The sequence below is a fragment of the Budorcas taxicolor genome, chromosome 13 (genome assembly GCF_023091745.1).
Source record: "Budorcas taxicolor isolate Tak-1 chromosome 13, Takin1.1, whole genome shotgun sequence".
Lineage (NCBI taxonomy): Eukaryota > Metazoa > Chordata > Mammalia > Artiodactyla > Bovidae > Budorcas > Budorcas taxicolor.
The window spans coordinates 47,111,230-47,123,153 of record NC_068922.1 but is presented as its reverse complement, the minus strand read 5'-3'; positions in this window follow the sequence as shown (position 1 = coordinate 47,123,153).

The window sequence follows — 11,924 nt, the reverse complement described above, 5'->3', positions numbered from 1 at the left end:
CAAATGGTTCAGCCAGGTGAAAAAAGGGAGAATGAGAGAGAGGAGGTACAATTGGAGAAGCTAGGTGAGGTGTTTATGAGTATTTATTATATCTTTCTTACAACTTTTCCTGAGGGTTTGAAGTTTTCAAAATAAAAATTGTTATGGTATTGATCTCTAATATCAGTCTATATTAAAATTTCCTTATTTGTCCTAATAATAGTCCTTTATATATATTTTTCTTTTAGATCTTAAATCCAATTAAGGTTCACATGTTGTATGTTGACATTTAGCTGTCATGCCTCTTTAATATTTTAATCTGCAGGAGTTTCTTTGCTTTTTTTTGTCTTTCATGATGTATATGTGTATGATTTGCAGTCCTGATGTTTGGCCAGTCTCCCCTACTCAAAAACACCTCTGCCATCCCTATCACAGTGCCTAACAAGACAGACATTGCTATAATCTCACTATAAACTCTGAGCCAGTCTTGAGGAAAGATGACAAAATGATGTGATAAGTGATTTGGAAAGGCCCCTTAATGTGAGCTGGTGAAGGAACAGTGAAAAGAGGGCAGTGAAATAGGCTTCCCGGAGGAAAGTAACTGACAAGTTGGGGAGAAAGATAAACTAGCTGAGGTTTGTGGGAGATGAGGGTGTTAACAATGAAGAGAATGAGAAAAAAAGGTGAAGAGAGAGAAGTGAGTTATCGATTTAAGTGTGCTTTCTTCAAGGGACAGAATTCAGACAGCTTTCTTTGAATTCTAGCTCATCACCTTAAATCTTGTGCAACATTGAGCAGTTACTGAACCTCTCAGGCTCTGTAATCTTAGAATGAAAATGGAGGAAATAATGCCTCCCTGCAAAAGGAAGGAAAAAAATATGGTGCAAGGAGCACCTGGCACCTGGAAGACACACACAAACGTTCATGCGGCATTCTCGTCTCTTCTCCACCATCCTCTGTTCAGTTGAATTTGCTCCTTGCTGCATCATCTCACAAGACTTTCAGGGTCAAGTGATTCCTGGCAAAAAACCAAAGCAAGATTTTCCTATTCCCCTAACAAATTAAAATGAAAACTGGCAATAGAACAGGTACAACCCCAAGAGAAGACATTGGAGCAGAACCAAGCTGGGTCTATAAGGAGCCCCACACATGAGGCAAACACAGTTAGGTTGTGTCAAGGTCATGTGCATCTTATCATATCACTCTGAGAACATCACTACTTGAACAACTGGATGTGTTCCTTTGGGGAAATGATTTTTCTCTTTGTGTCAGTGTTTCTGCACTAGTGCTTTGGCTTGGTAGCAAATATGTAAAAAAATATGAAAAAAAAATGATAACATGACCTTCAGTTTCACAATTTTGCCTGAGGCCAGTTCTTGTAGTACTTGTACATGTATCTGAGAATGTCTCAGTATCCAGAATATCCAGGATATATAAAGAACTCTTTTTTTAAACCATGATGAAATGCTGTTTATTACCATCAAACCAATTACTAATTTTCTATAGACAGATAGCACAAATTTCCATATTTTAAGTTACCTGTTGGCCTTTTTATATTCAAAAAATAGCTTTATTGAATGTGCAAATTAAAATTGAGTGTATTTTACAGAGCGTGTGCAATCATGATCACAATCAAGTTTTGATCCTTTTCATCACTCCTGTTAGCAGCCATTCTCCATTTCCTTCCAGTTCCTCCAGCCTTAGGCAACCACTGACCTACTTTCTGTGTTTGTGAATTTGCCTATTTTGGACATTTCGTATAAATGGAATCATACAGTGTGGTCTATTGTGACTTGCTTCTTTCACTAAGCATGTTTACAAGGTTCATTGATATTGTGGAAGAACTCAGAAATTAGTAACAAGAGGCAAATAATTTTTTAAAATGGGCAAAAGTCTTGAACATTTCACAAAAGAACATATTAGAATGGCCAATAAACACATGACAATATATTAATCTTCACTGTAATTGAGAAAATATAAGTTAGGGATTTCCCTGGTGGTTTAGTGGTTAAGACTCTGCACTTCAAAGCAGGGGCACGGGTTCAGTTCCTGACTGGGGAACTAAGATCCCACATGGTTGATGGTGTGGTCTAAATCAATAAATAAAAATATATCTTAAAAAAGAAAATATAAGTTAAAATTACCTCAAGATACCTTTTTACGCATACTAGATGGTTAAAATTTTTTAAAATTAACAATATCTAGGATTGAGGGTGTGTGAAGCAACTAAAAACCTCATACACTGATGGTGGGAGTGTAAACATGGTGCAATCACTTTAGAAATCTGATTGCTCTCTAACCCCATAACCAGTAATTCCACTCTTGGTATTTATCCACGTGAACGGGAAACATTTATCTGTAGAAGCAATCAAAAAACAAACACTTGTACATGAGTGTTCATAGTAGTCTTAGTCATAAAAGCAAAAAAATTACGTAAATAATTTCAAATATCCATTAACAGTATGGGCCATCTATCGGCCATAAAAAGGAATGAATGATTGCTGCTTGCAACAATACAGGTAAACCTCTAAAACATTATGCTGAGTGAAAGAAGCCAGACACAAAAATTATATGTACACTGTGTTATTTCATTTATGTGGCAAAACTAATTGATGATGAAAAAAGTCAGAAAATGGTTACCTCTTGGAAGGTTACTAACTGGGAAATGACATGGAGGAATTCCTAGAGTGACGGACACATTCTGAATCTTGAAATGGGTGGTGGTTATGTGGGTGTATATAAGGATGGATAGTCATCCAGATGTCTACTTAAGATCTTCACATTTTCTCCAAGTAAATTATACCACAGGTAAAAATATTAAAGGTTATTCCTTGACTTTGGCTGGCAGGCAACTTATTCTTGTTTGGTTAAGCACCCCAGCAGCGCCCCCTGTTCTACCCCCTTCATCCTGTGCTGTACCATTAGTTGTAGTAATATTAAAAGAAGATGAGTATTCTGCCTTTTGAGCAGGATTAGGGCTGGCTCTGACCTGGGGAGGGGGCTGGGGCTCAGGGCAGCTACTCAGCAGTGCCCTACCAGGAGGGAAAAGAGATGAGTCAAGATTTAAAGGGAATTTTGACTCAGAAAGGAAGGGACTTGCTAGAACAAAAAGTTGTGTGTAAAGCACCTGGCACTGGGCTAGGAATCTTGTTGTTTGGCCTCAAGCTTCCTTCTGCTTGTTTTTGAGGTCTTTGCACACCTGCCTCCTCTTTTTGACCATACAGAGTTTTGTCGGCAAAGTGATATCTCTGCTTTTTAACACGCTCTCTAGGTTTGTTATAGCTTTCCTTCCAAGGAGCAAGTATCTTTTAATTTCAGGCTGAAGTCACGGTCCACAGTGATTTTGGAGCCCAAGAAAATAAAATCTGTCACTGTTTCCACTTTCTCCTTTCCTGACAAAGGTCTGTATAGTCAAAGTAATGGTTTTTCCAGTTGTCATGTCTGGATGTGAGATTTGGACCATAAAGAAGGCCGAGTGCCGAAGAATTGATGCTTTTGAATTGTGGCGCTTGAGAAGACTCTTGAGAGTACCTTGGACAGCAAGGAGATCAAACCAGTCAATCCTAAAGGAAATCAACCTTGAATATTCATTCAGTTCAGTTCAGTCGCTCAGTTGTGTCCGACTCTTTGCGACCCCATGAATCGCAGCACGCCAGGCCTCCCTGTCCATCACCATCTCCCGGAGTTCACTCAGACTCACGTCCATCGAGTCGGTGATGCCCATCCAACCATCTCATCCTCTGTCGTCCCCTTCTCCTCCTGCCCCCAATCCCTCCCAGCATCAGAGTCTTTTCCAATGAGTCAACTCTTTACATGAGGTAGCCAAAGTACTGGAGTTTCAGCTTTAGCATCATTCCTTCCAAAGAAATCTCAGGAAATCAAGCCAAATTGGAAGTGGTCAAACGAGAGATGGCGAGGGTGAACGTCGACATTCTAGGAATCAGCAAACTAAAATAGACTGGAATGGGTGAATTTAACTCAGATGACCATTATATCTACTACTGCGAGCAGGAATCTCTCAGAAGAAATGGAGTAGCCATCATGGTCAACAAAAGAGTCCGAAATGCAATACTTGGATGCAATCTAAAAAAAGACAGAATGATCTCTGTTCGTCTCCAAGGCAAACCATTCAATATCACAGTTATCCAAGTCTATGCCCCAACCAGTAATGCTGAAGAAGCTGAAGTTGAACGGTTTTATGAAGACCTACAAGACGTTTTAGAACTAACAGCCAAAAAAGATGTCCTTTTCATTATAGGGGACTGGAATGCAAAAGTAGGAAGTCAAGAAACACCTGCAGTAACAGGCAAATTTGGCCTTGGAATGTGGAATGAAGCAGGGCAAAGACTAATAGAGTTTTGCCAAGAAAACACACTGGTCATAGCAAACACCCTCTCCCAACAACACAAGAGAAGACGCTACACATGGACTTCACCAGATGGTCAACACGAAATAAGATTGATTATATTCTTTGCAGCCAGAGATGGAGAAGCTGTATACAGTCAACAAAAACAAGACCAGGAGCTGACTGTGGCTCAGATCATGAATTCCTTATTGCCAAATTCAGACTCAAATTGAAGAAAGTAGGGAAAACCGCTAGACCATTCAGGTATGACCTATATCAAATCCCTTATGATTATACAGTGGAAGTGAGAAATAGATTTAAGGGCCTAGATCTGATAGATAGAGTGCCTGATGAACTATGGACGGAGGTTCGTGACATTCTACAGGAGACAGGGATCAAGACCATCCCCATGGAAAAGAAATGCAAAAAAGAAAAATGGCTGTCTGGGGAAGCCTTACAAATAGCTGTGAAAAGGACAGAGGCAAAAAGCAAAGGAGAAAAGGAAAGATAGAAGCATCTGAATGCAGAGTTCCAAAGAATAGAAAGAAGAGATAAGAAAGCCTTCTTCAGCGATCAGTGCAAAGAAATAGAGGAAAACAACAGAATGGGAAAGACTAGAGATATCTTCAAGAAAATTAGAGGTACGAAGGGAACATTTCATGCAAAGATGGGCTCGATAAAGGACAGAAATGGTATGGACCTAACAGAAGCAGAAGATATTAAGAAGAGGTGGCAAGAATACACAGAAGAACTGTACAAAAAAGATCTTCACGACCCAGATAATCACAATGATGTGATCACTCATCTAGAGCCAGACATCCTGGAATGTGAAGTCAAGTGGGCCTTAGAAAGCATCACTACGAACAAAGCTAGTGGAGGTGATGGAATTCCAGTTGAGCTATTTCAAATCCTGAAAGATGATGCTGTGAAAGTGCTGCACTCAATATGCCAGCAAAATTTGGAAAACTCAGCAGTGGCCACAGGACTGGAAAAGGTCAGTTTTCATTCCAATTCCAAAGAAAGGCAATGCCAAAGAATGCTCAAACTACCGCACAATTGCACTCATCTCACATGCTAGTAAAGTAATGCTCAAAATTCTCCAAGCCAGGCTTCAGCAATATGTGAACCGTGAACTCCCTGATGTTCAAGCTGGTTTTAGAAAGGGCAGAGGAACCAGAGATCAAATTGCCAACATCCGCTGGATCATGGAAAAAGCTAGACAGTTCCAGAAAAACACCTATTTCTGCTTTATTGACTATGCCAAAGCCTTTGACTGTGTGGATCACAATCAACTGTGGAAAATTCTGAAAGAGATGGGAATACCACACCACCTAACCTGCCTCTTGAGAAATCTGTATGCAGGTCAGGAAGCAACAGTTAGAACTGGACATGGAACAACAGACTGGTTCCAAATAGGAAAAGGAGTACGTCAAGGCTGTATGTTGTCACCCTGCTTATTTAACTTCGATGCAGAGTACATCATGAGAAATGCTGGACTGGAAGAAACACAAGCTGGAATCAAGATTGCCGGGAGAAATTTCAATAACCTCAGATATGCAGATGACACCACCCTTATGGCAGAAAGTGAAGGGGAGCTAAAAAGCCCCTTGATGAAAGTGAAAGAGGAGAGTGAAAAAGTTGGCTTAAAGCTCAACATTCAGAAAACGAAGATTATGGCATCCGGTCCCATCACTTCATGGGAAATAGATGGGGAAACAATGGAAACAGTGTCAGACATTATTTTGGGGGGATCCAAAATCACCGCAGATGGTGACTGCAGCCATGAAATTAAAAGACGCTTACTCCTTGGAAGAAAAGTTATGACCAACCTAGATAGCATATTCAAAAGCAGAGACATTACTTTGCCAACTAAGGTCCGTCTCGTCAAGGCTATGGTTTTTCCTGTGGTCATGTATGGATGTGAGAGTTGGACTGTGAAGAAGGCTGAGCACCAAAGAATTGATGCTTTTGAACTGTGGTGTTGGAGAAGACTGTTGAGAGTCCCTTGGACTGCACGGAGATCCAACCAGTCCATTCTGAAGGAGATCAGCCCTGGGATTTCTTTGCAGGGAATGATGCTGAAGCTGAAGATCCAGTACTTTGGCCACCTCATGCGAAGAGTTGACTCATTGGAAAAGACTCTGATGCTGGGAGGGATTGGGGGCAGGAGGAGAAGGGGACGACAGCGGATGAGATGGCTGGATGGCATCACGGACTCGATGGACATGAGTCTGAGTGAACTCCGGGAGTTGTTGATGGACAGGGAGGCCTGGAGTGCTGCAATTCATGAGGTAGCAAAGAGTTGGACACGACTGAGCGACTGAACTGAACGGAACTGAACTCCTTCAGAATGGACTGGTTGGATCTCCTTGCAGTCCAAGGGACTCTCAAGAGTCTTCTCTAACACAACAGTTCAAAAGCATCAATTCTTCAGCGCTCAGCCTTCTTCACAGTCCAACTCTCACATCCATACATGACCACTGGAAAAACCATAGCCTTGACTAGACGGACTTTAGTTGGCAAAGTAATGTCTCTGCTTTTGAATATGCTATCTAGGTTGGTCATAACTTTCCTTCCAAGGAGTAAGCGTCTTTTAATTTCATGGCTGCAGTCACCATCTGCAGTGATTTTGGAGCCCAAGCAAGTAAAGTCTGACACTGTTTCCATTGTTTCCCCATCTATTTCCCATGAAGTGATGGGACCAGATGCCATGATCTTCGTTTTCTGAATGTTGAGTTTTAGGCCAACTTTTTCACTCTCCACTTTCACTTTCATCAAGAGGCTTTTTAGTTCCTCTTCACTTTCTGCCATAAGGGTGGTGTCATCTGCATATCTGAGGTTATTGATATTTCTCCCGGCAATCTTGATTCCAGCTTGTGTTTCTTCCAGCCCAGCATTTCTCATGATGTACTCTGCATCGAAGTTAAATAAGCAGGGTGACAGTATTCAGCCTTGACGTACTCCTTTCCCTATTTGGAACCAGTCTGTTGTTCCATGTCCAGTTCTAACTGCTGCTTCCTGAGCTGCATACAGATTTCTCAAGAGGCAGGTCAGGTGGTGTGGTATTCCCATCTCTTTCAGAATTTTCCTCATTAGAAGGACTGAATATCCATTGGAAGGACTACTCCTGCTCAAAAGGCAGAATACCCATCTTCTTTTTGTATTACTACAACTAAAGGTATAGCACAAGGTGAAGGGGGCAGGATAGAGGGTGCTGGGGTGTTTAACCAAATAAGAATAAGTTGCCTGCCAGCCGAAGTCAAGGAAAAACCTTTAATATTTTTACCTGTGGTATAATTTACATGGAGAAAATGTGAAGATCTTAAGTTGACATCTGAACGACTATCTACCCTTATATACATCCATATAAGCACCATCCATTTCAAGATTCGTCAGTCCTTCCAATGAATGAAGGATTTGAGGCTGAAGCTCCAATACTTCGGCCACCTGATTCAAAAAGCCACTCACTGGAAAAGACCCTGATGCTGAGAAATATTGTGGGCAAGAGGAGAAGGGGGTGACAGAGGATGAGATGGTTGGATGGCATCACTGACTCAATGGACATTAGTTTGAGCAAACTCTGGGAGATAATGAGGGACAGGGAAGCCTGGCATGCTGCAGTCCACGGAGTCACAGAGTCAGACACAACTTAGCGACTGAACAAATCCTCTTTTTGGTCCCAGGGCCAAGAAGCCTCTTCAGAGAGACTGTCCTGGATGCTGTATCAACACGGACCCATCTCTACTCACTCTCATCTTGCTCTATTTGAATCATAAGTCACGATCTGGAGTGGTCCCCTTGTATCTGTTGACTTGTCCTTGATTCCATCTTAATTGTATACTCCAAAAGATCGAAGACCATGTCTACCCTGTGTGCTGCAATAACTTGGGCCTTAGTGCAGTACCCTACCCACAGTAAGTCTTTGACAGATATTTATGGCATCAGTAAATAGTAGCTATTATCAAGCTAGAGCTATTATTGATATCACCTTTGTTGAATCAAAGAAGAAATAGGTGATTTTGACAAACAACCTGGAGGAAGCTGAGGGGTGGCAAATGATGGGGAACTCCAAGGTTGGTGAGAATGAGAAAAATCAGTGAAATTGGAAACTGATTGGTGATGATGGAAATGAGGGCTGATGGGAGATACTGAAACTCAGGGGAGGACTTCCCTGGGGGCCCAGTGATATGGTCTTCTAATGCAGAGGGTATGGGTTTGATCCCTGATCGGGGAACTGGGGAACTAAGATCCCATATGCTGGAGGGTGTGACCAAAAAAAATTTTTTAATGGATAAATAAGACCTGTTTAAAAAAAGAAAAAGAAAAACTTCAGGGAAAATAGTTTCCTTTTAACAGAAACAAAAATCAGAAAATTTTGAGGCCCACAAGACCAAGTCAGGTCTTGGCTGACTCTCCCTTCTTCTGTCTCTCCAGGATGAGGTATCCCTGCTGCTCTGTGGCCCCCTAATATCCTCTGGGTAGATTTATGGAGATGATGGCCAAGTCTTTATCTCCAGCCCTAAGCTGTCTCCCAAGCTCCTGACTCGTGTTTCTAAATATCATCAGGCATTCCTAGTCTGGCATCCCACAAATATACAAACCTTAACAAGAGTCAGACACAAAGTCCTTTTCACCCTCTGGTCTCCAGCCTCTCTACCCTCCACTTACACACCCATGTTCCCAATAATGCCATGTCATCTGTGAAGTCAACATCTAACCATCCACCAAATTGGACTCTTAGATGATTTTCATCTTTAGCCTTTCTCTCCAAATCTTCTGTCCTTTAAATCTTGTCACTCCTAATATCAGCAATAATAATAAAAATAATGATGATAATTATTGTTTATGGCTGTTATTTTATTGTTTCAACAATATTTTGAGAAAGGTGCTAGTCATGGAACCTTAATCTCTCTGAGCCTCAGTATCTTTGTCGTATGGGGACAAGAACTGTGTACTTCATGGGGTGGTTGTGAGGGTTACACTAAGAATAACAATTGTGAAGTATTTGGAACAATCAGTATCTTGATCGTAGTAAAGTGCTTAACAAACATTATTGCCACTAATTTTATTTTTTCACTATTATTAAAATTGACCCATTTCACAGGTGATGACCAGATAGGTTAAGTAACTCTTTCAAGCTCAGCTAATTAAGTTTTTCCACTCTGGCTCTTCATATCTATCCCTTTTGCCATAGCATTAATTAATCACTTCTCATGCAGACTTTCATCACCTTCTAAGTAGTCTTCTCTCCATCCATCTCTTTGTCCACCGCTCCATCCTCCACACAAGAAACATCTCAAATGCCTATAAGGGGTGCTTAGTATATGTTCTCAGTGCTCCACCCAAATGCTCAACCCACCCTGGGTTCCACTGACAACAGCCATTCGTCATTCACCTAGCTTCTCTGTGCTTTTGCTTCCAATGGCCTACATCTATTTAGAGGACTATCCTACATCTGTACTGGGCTACTGGAATTGTTCTGCCTAAAAGCACAGAGAGGACAGGAGCTTATGTCTTGACTGACAAGTACTGGGTATGAGCACCCAGCTCCCTTATTGAGAATTAGCTTCTTCTCCAGAACTCCCCTATGGATCAGGAGGAGGCTGAGACCTTACCTAAAATCACTTCTCTCTTAGCTTCTGCTTTCCTCATTCTGCTTTCCCCACTGTCTTAGCAATTTCTCCTGGCAGCCTTTCCTTCATAAATCACCTGCAAACAAACCTTTATCTGAAGTCTGCTTCTGGGAAATCTGATAGAAGACACTGGCTATTACAAGGCTCTCAGGAATTTCTCCTGCTTTCTGTCTTTAGTTTTGTAGCACTTGACCTCTATGAATGAACTATATAGTGTTAGCCTTGTGGATCACCTAGAGAAGAAAGAATTTGACGATTAGGTGAGACATCATGGTTTCTTGGCCAGCCAAGAGACTCATGGCATAGTACAGGAGACTAACCTGAGTACTGTGGAAAAGCAGGTGGGAAGAATCGACTAGAGAGAGAAAGGTAATATGAAGATTCTAGTATATGTTTATTGTAGAAACTTCAGAACTTCAAGTACAACAAAGAAATTGAGTCACTTATAATCCGACCAACCCATGGATAATTACTACTGATAACTGATATCTTATTGTATTCCTCTTAGTTACCTATTGTTGTACAATAAATTATCCCCAGATGTAGAGGCCTAAAACAAAACTAAACATTTATTATATAACTTCTGTGGTCAGGAATTCAGGAACAGCCTAGCTGGGGTTCAGGCTTAGTGTCTTGGGAGGTTGCAGTTTTAAGACATTAGCTGGGTCTGCAGTCAGCTGAAGGTCTAACTGGGACTGAAAAATCCTCTTGCAAGATGACATGCTCACAAGGCCTTTGGCAGGGGGCCTCAGTTTCTTGTCACATGAACCTCTCCCAAGAGCTGCTTGAGTATCCTCATGGAATGGCTGCTAGCTTCCCCTAAAGCAAGGGATCCAAGAGAAAACAAGATAAAAGACACAAGGTTTTCACAGCCTTATAAGTCACACATTGTTCTTTCTCCAACCTTCTTTGATTACACAGGTCAGCTTTGTTCATTGTGGGAGGGAACTACCCTGTAAACCATTCACCTACCCAAAAACCATTCACAAGTGTTTGAATAATAGAAGGAAAGGATCATTGGGGGCCATTTGGGAGGTCGGTTATCATGATCCCCTTCCACTTTTTTCTTTCATTTTGTATTTCTCTCTCTCTTTTAACTGTACACACTATCTTTTATAGGAAATTATACTGGTTGCTCACTCAACTGCCATTTTCTTTTTATTTATTGTTAACAGAGCACCAACTCATTAATGTTTTATTTTTTGGGATTCTTAGCAGCAGACAACATAATCTTCTCTAGCAGAAAGTATGTTGTTCACAGAATCATTGGCAGGGCTGAAGAAACATGATCTATGTTAGAGGTAGGTAAACTATGGCCAGCAGACTTACTGCCACTTTTTATAAATAGAGTTTTATTAAAACATAGTAACACTCTTTTGTTTACATATTGTCTATAGTTGCTTTCACACTACAATGCAGAGTTAAGTAGTTGTGACAGAGACCATATATAATCCACAAAGCTTAAAGTGTTTACCACTTGGCCCTTTAAGAAAAAGTCAGAATGGTGAATCCATTATAGTATGGAAGTTCTTCAGAAAAATTAAAAATAGAATTACCATATGATCCAGCAATACCACTTGTGGGTGTATATGTTCAAAAGAATTCAAGGCAGGATCTTAAAGAGATGTTTACATACTCATGTTTATTGCAGTACTACTTAAAATAGCCAAGAGATGGAAATAATCTTAATGTCATTGACAGAGAAATGGATCAAGAAAATGAGATTTACCTAGTGGTCCAGTGGTTAAGACTTGGTGCTTCCAATGCAAGAGGCATGAGTTCAATTCCTGGTGAGGGAGCTAAGATCCCACATACCACATGGCATGGTCAAAAAAACACAAACAAACAAGATAATGTGATATATATTGTTTGTTTGTGTTTATGACTCAGAGAGAAAGAATCTTCCTGCAATATAGGAGACCGGACTTTGATCCCTAGGTCAGGAAGATCTCCTGGAGAAGGAAATG